Source organism: Apis dorsata, unplaced genomic scaffold (assembly GCF_000469605.1).
Source record: "Apis dorsata unplaced genomic scaffold, Apis dorsata 1.3 scaffold_172, whole genome shotgun sequence".
NCBI classification, from domain to species: domain Eukaryota; kingdom Metazoa; phylum Arthropoda; class Insecta; order Hymenoptera; family Apidae; genus Apis; species Apis dorsata.
In genome coordinates, this window is record NW_006263460.1 from 295,170 (window position 1) to 302,536 (window position 7,367).

At 32.4% G+C, this 7,367-nt stretch overlaps 1 long non-coding RNA gene across 1 annotated transcript; it reads left to right on the forward strand.

The window, feature by feature from the left end:
- The first annotated feature begins 1,928 nt into the window (after window positions 1–1,928).
- On the forward strand, window positions 1,929–7,367 carry LOC116185415. The gene is made up of 2 exons (XR_004150258.1): window positions 1,929–2,659; window positions 6,537–7,367. It is a non-coding gene; the product is annotated as an uncharacterized LOC116185415 (long non-coding RNA).

The window sequence follows — 7,367 nt, forward strand, 5'->3', positions numbered from 1 at the left end:
AAAGTCGGTTCTCGTTAATGTCAAGAGTTCAAATAACATCTCTTTCATTAAAATATCAAAAGTGAGGGAAATAATGCTGCCATCCGGTGAAACAAACGAAAATGCGACGTTAATTTTACCTATCGTCGAAGATCTCTCAATTTCGAATTGGAAGATATACCATATATATTCGTATATATATAGTAAATATATATATATATATTTCGTTTCTCTGGTTCGATAAATATTTATCGAATTGCGTTCGAATGACAATCGATGGAAAACCAATTACACTCGTCTCAAATTTAAAAATTTTCTATTCGCTCATTCACGAAAACGACGATTGTTTTTCCACGACGCGACATCTTTCTTTGTCGTGGGTGCAACAAGTGACGACGTCGTTAGGTTAGTAATTACTATAGTGTGTTCGTAAACGTATCGTGATATATTACAACGATTTTACGATATTTCTCCGCAATATTTAACATCCATTCGTGAACAACTACATAAATTTCCCTGTACTTCACCCTTAACTTTCTGTTAACAAAAAGTATCGACGTTAAGTGCCCAATCCAACGTTAGATAGAAATCGCTTTATTTGAAAGCGAGGTTATTGAAATAAAATATTCGAAATATATCGAATGAATATTTTCTCAAAATTTATTTATGTAAAATCAAATTAACCATTGGTGACCGCAGAATATCTATTCGTTTCGAATAAAACAAAATTAGTAATAAAATAAAACAAAATCTTTGCTAGTTCGATAATATTCCCCGTTAATTTAACGTTACATTAGCCAAAGTATTATGGATGAGAAAAAAAAAATGATGTTTTAATTTTATTACATATATAATATTAATATATATATTCATCTTCGGAAGATCAATGCTAGAGGCCAGAACACGAAGATTGATGATATGAAAATGTCGAACGAGGTTTATTTATTAACCTATTAATTGAAATTTCCGTAAAATGAAATAAAAAGAGAGAGATGGAATAAGGCGCTTATATCTCTGTCACGTTGCTTTAGAACCAATTTGAAAAGATATAAATTGTTATCTCTGACATATTTCAGGATTACTTAAATTTCTTAATAATAAACATTGCTTTGAAATTAAAAAATGGAATATTTATTATTGTATACTAATTATACGAGATGATCCTTTAAAGCCTCTCTCTCTCTCTCCCTTTTTCTCTTTGTTATCAAACAAAAACTTGCTTCGAAACCTCTGGAAATGGAAGACAGGAGGAAACAATTGGGGTAACAAGGGGTGTGTGAATATCGGTGGATTTTCCAAGGGATAATAAAATGGATTATTCAAAAGAAGTAAGTAGCAGCGGTTGCTACGATAATTGCTTAATTACCAGCTCGTTACCGCGCTTTTGCTTCTCTCGGCCAATTAAACTTTATCCCGAACTTTAATCGGCTCGATGCCCCGTCCACCGGCTGCTAAAGCCCAGCCGAGCGCGCACTCTAAAAACTGGTAACCGTCCAGTTAAGCTTGTAAAACGTCGGCGACAATAGTTGAACCGAAGAGCGGAGAGAACACCAGTTTCCGTTTCGATGTACGACCTTAATTGTTCCTTATAATCGCGCGGTGAATTTAATGCTTTAATTAATTCGTTGTCTCTGATGTCACCCGTGTATACAAGTGTTTATGCAGCCTTCCTTTTCATCCCTTTCGAACGTTCGCATCAGATACATCTCGAGTACTCTTGTTTCTTTCTTCATCCGTCTTACGATGCATTATTTTTCTCTTTTTTCGAAATTAGAACAGAGAATTTTTTCGCATTGCACGAATCACGTTATTGCGATATTATTGATTGATAATATCACGTGTAAATATCACGATAATAATGATAAATCGAACGATTTTCATAATTTATTTTTACTTATTAGTGTATATATATACAATATATACGGTACTACGAATTTATATGTTAATATACACGCGCAGAATGCAAGGAATTAGTTCAGTTGCGACTGTGGTATACAAGATAACAAGGTAACGAGTTATTCTGCTAATCATTACACCGACCTATTTTCGTGTAGAGACACATAAACGTGTTACATGATAGCTCAAGCGTTTTGTTCTATTAATACGATTTACCATTCAACGTTTACCATTTACGATTAACTCGTTAAAATGGAGTTATCAATTTATTTAATGAATTTAATTGATAATTATTCATCGCGAAACTGAGAAAAAGTATTGGTATTATCACGATATTCTATTATACGTGTACGAGTTCACTTTCACAGTTCAATTAATGGAGAGAAGATATGGAGGAGAAAATGGTGGAAATTTGGGAACCACTGGGCCGCTATTGCCGTTTCGAGCGAGATGAAAGACGAGCGAGAAGCTCCCTCCGAACAATATGCCAGATCGAAATGGAAAGTTGCGCGAGATTTCTGCCGTTACAATTGAAAGTGGCCATTTACCGCTTACGGGCCGACTTTCAATGTAATCTCGCCGGTGCAGCAGAAGACGCGTTCGCGAAAGTCGAGCGACGTTTACGTCGGATTGCTACTCGTGTTTACGTGGTTGCAGCCACGAAACGGGTCACTTGTAACTGCGGCTGTGCCGCGTTAAAAGTAGAAACCGTGGGGCAAGCCTCTCCACGGAGAACGAATTCCACGACATTTCCACGAGTCGAAACGAGATAGCAGTTTGAAAGGTAATAGATTTATTCCGATTGATACGTATCTATCGCGATGAGAATCGGTTTTGCAACATCTACGATTCATAATGATAATTTTTACTTTCCTGTATTCCACGCGTTTTTCGCTTTCCTCTCTTATATTATATACGTCGATTCCACGAATCGAAGTCAATCGTTCGCTCGTTTATATATCTGTATGGAAAGATCTAGCAAGTCGATAGAGAAGTCGCGTTAGAGAAAACGTGATTAAAATTTTTAAAATTGAAATTAAGAAAAAGATTTACTTACCAATTCTAATGAGGAACAATGCAAGGAAAATGATATATCTTTTTGAAACTTGATGAATAAAAATTGTTGCACGTTTAGAAATTTTCGATCGACAAGGGAATAATCTCATCGCATCTCTGTTCATAAATTTTCATCAACGATTAGATCCCTGAGGAACAGTTATCGAGGAAGTCTCGTCTCGGTTCCCCAATGAGGAAATTTAAACGTTTTCATCCGTGATTATCCGTTTCCTTCAGCCAGCTCCTCCTCTTTCTTTCTATATAATAAACTTACGACTGGTTTGAATGAAAATTAATTTGCAATTACGATACATGAATTTCCTTATTATACATAATTGCGTCCTACGGTCTTCTTTCTAAATTCCACCGATGTTTATGAAACTTTAATTTGCAATTAAAGTTCCGGAATTGGTTAACGCTCGTAGCCAACAAGTTATAATTTTTCTCTCGTAATGCATCGAAACTCAATTAAAGAATATATCTCGACATTGAATGGAACGTGTTTCCATTTTTTTTTTCTTTTTTCTTCTTTTTGCGATTATGTCGCTCGTTTGACCAACTTTTCGTAGAAAAATAATTAGATATAAATTCGAAGAAATATTTTGGTCAAATTTAATCAGAAAAATTGACGAATATTTTGAATTTACGAGAATGTTAATATTCAGAAATTCATGTTATCGAACTAAAATAATCTTTTCGCAAAATTGTAAATTGTAATAGCGTTTCAATTTTTCATCTTCAATTCATCATAGTTTTTTATTTGTTTTAATTTATATTAAAAAAAAAATCTTTTTATATACTATAAAAAGAAACAAAAAAAAGAAAAAAGAATGAATGCAAAGATAAAATACCCTTAGCGTATCCAACTTATTAGCATAAATTTTAAATATACTAATTAAGAGCGTAAATAGCACGAGATTGCGTGAAACAATTATGAAATTGCACAGTACTTTTGAACTTCTTATTAAGTCTCCCGTCTAAAGGGCGATATGAAAAATGTAACCTTATGAAAGCAAAAAATAGTCAATCCCTGGCATCGTGTAGCGATGAAGATAAAATTAAAATTTACAAATTATCGGCGTCCGAATAAATTAAAAGTTGCTACTCTGTTATTATGTACGCCCTTGTGCGCACGTGTTATTATCGTTCGAGCGATAATTTCGGCCAGGAAAGTATCAGCAAATTTGTAAACTTCTTGTGAAAGAGTTATAATTTCTGCATCGTGAATGTTTGTACGTGAATCTTTCTAAATGTATATTTTTATATAAAACGTACAATTACTCTCATTAATGTTTGAATACCGCGATAACGATAAATTTGAGTTTATTACTTTGTACACGAAATATGATTTATACGTATTTTGATACCTTGAAATGATTTTTTTCTTAACAATAACGATTATTTGGACAGGAAATCGAGCAAAAAAAAAAAAAAATTATTTTGAATTTTCCAAAAGTGAAGTTTATCCATATCGATTATACTTGGATATCCTTTGTATATATTTTCAAATATTAATATTGAAAATAATAGATCGCAATTATATAATTATAATGCATTATTTCAGATAATAATTTGTTATTTTAATTTCATATAAATTTAATTTCTTTTGAACTTTTGAGCGTCAAAAATAAAAATCAACTGTAAAGTTTCAATACTGACTTCTCTGTAGGAATAAAGTAATATTTATTTAATTATATTACATTCACATAAACATCCGCAGTTTCTCTCTCTTTCTCTCTCTCTCTTTATCTATCTATCTGTATATGCTTCTAAAATTTCATTTCCTGCACAAGCGTGATAGTGAAATCGCACGTGTGCCAAGGATGTGAGTCACTAAATTTTAAGAAATCCATCTCGTTGTAATCGTTCGTAATCGTTGAATCGACATTCGTCGTTCAATTTGTTTATATTTTCCCTCTCCCTCTCTTCGTGTTTAAATAATCGATTCGAGCCCGATAACCGAAAACGCGAATCGAAAGAGAAGTTTAAAGAAAACGTGATGTATTCGCAGAAACGAATGTTTCTTGTCTTTTTCTCATCGAGAAAAGGAACGATCGTGATTTTTAGAAATTGTAGATTCTATCCTGTTTATTTAATAATGCGGTTGCCTAGATTTAATTTTTTATTTCTTGGAAAAGAAATTGCATAAATATGCCGTAAATTTGATATAAATAGAAATTTTCTAATATTTATTATTTCACGTTTTTAATCAATTATTCAGGTATAATATTATATATATATATATATTTTTTTTTTATAAAATATAATTAACTTTCTGCATACCAGAAGTGTAATTGTTTTTTTCAGTTTTAATTCCATCTTAATATCCTTTTTTCTTCGCTGCTTTAAGCAGATAGAAACACTGAAAATAAATAATAAATTTTTATTCTATGCAATGATTATTATTGTTGCTGTAATATTCTGTAAATTTCCTTAACTTCTTCGAATAAATCAGGCAACAGATAATAATTTTAAAATTGCGGTAATTATATTAATTCGCTATACGTAAAATATTCCGTAATTTCAATTCGTTCCACAATGTTACAGTTTTGTAATTTAAATTTCATACTTTTATATCTATGAAACATTTATTGCGCAACTTTGTTACCTCGTACTTATTATCTAAAAAATTGCGGAACGTATTGATTTAATGTAAATTTTATAATATATCTTCTAGTAAATTTTTCAATAAATATTAATATTTGCAAATATTACAAATTATAATCGAGCTAAACGATTATAATTTCATAAAGTAATTAAATACGAAATATCATACGAATAATCGTGACAATCATACTTAATTAATATTTGATTAATCCAAATTTAATTTATAACTTGTAATAAATTTAATAAATCTCTGATAAAAGAGTTTATTTATTCACTTTATAGATTGCTTTTGTAATACCAAAAGTTATTATTTTACAACGGGTATCGAAATCATTATAGAATCGAATTGATAGTTTATTATAATTTACAATTTATAGCTATGTCCTGATTTGCAATCGGATAAACGATAAACATCATAAAAAGCATTTGTTGGTGCGAATGATAATCTTGTTTCTAGTTGGCGTGCTCCGTTGCATCTCAGTACCTATAAGTCATAATCTAAAAGTAGTAAGAAACTGATTCAAAAGCCAGAGGAAATTTCAAGCATATCTATGATCAAAATTTAATCGTAATCTATATCTTGTCAGAATAACATCGAACTATAACAAATAACCATTTATCGATCTTTTGTTCTTTTTCTTTTTTTTTTTCCATCTATTGATATCATTCCTATAACACGTCGATTTAATTAAACGATTAATTAAACGATTAAAAATACATTAGCTCAGAATACGAGAGAGAGAGATTGAATATTTTTTGATTGAAACGAAAGATGAAAAGGACAAAATAATATTACGAATAAAACAAATCAACAAATTAATTCAAGAAACATTTTGATTTTAATTCCAAAAAAAAAAACTGCTTTATACTATATACTTTTAAATTATAAAAATTTTAAAAAGAAGAAAAAAGAGAAAGATAAGGCTAATTATATACTTTTAAAAAGAAGAAGAAAGAGAAAGATAAGGCTAAAAGTATTACGACATCTTCTTGTTTAGAAGAAAGAGGGGAATATGAGGAAAGAGAAGGATAATTTAGAGGATTGGAGGATGGTTGGAGCGATCGAGCGAAAGGCATTAAATGGCGGAAAAGGATAATGACGAAAGAGGATCGGTGTCTATCGCGGTTGGCTATCTTCGCACGGTACAAAACATTTTTAGAATGCGGAACAGGGAAACCAGGTGGCCAAGGTCAAAACGAGAAGAGGAGAAGAGAGGAGTTGGAACGCAGGCACGGCCGATACCTTTTGGAGAACGATCAAGAAACATCCCCGACCGCATCGAACGCTGGGACTGACTTTTATTATGTTCGCTATGTCGCGGCCTCGCCTTAATCCCCACCACTCGCCCGCTCTTCCGGGGTCCGGGTGACCCCGCTCGCAAAGCGGACTTACGCTCCCACTCTCTCTCACCACGGTCCCCCCGATCGGATCGTGCTCGCCTTCTTTTTTTAATTCGCCCTTTGTCTTCCCCGTTTTTCTTTCGCTTCTACTTTTTTTCCTCAAAAACTCGTACGACGGTTTACGTTTGCTTTGAAACTAGAGAAAAGAAAAAAAAGAAAGAAAGAAAGAGAGAAGATACAGAAATAAAAGAATAGGAAAGGAACCGTTGTTTAACGTTGATCCTGCGTCCCGCAGTGTTTCTCAACCTTTTTGCAACACGATTCAACGTGTTTATAATGGTCGGTTAGGATTATTCAATTTTTCGGATATCTTTAGGTCTTTCTTTCAAGACGGTCGACCGTGTTGGCTGTACGTTGTTTCGTGACTCAATAACTGATGATATCGTTATATTTTTAAACAAATATAAGTCTGCACGCTGCTTATATAA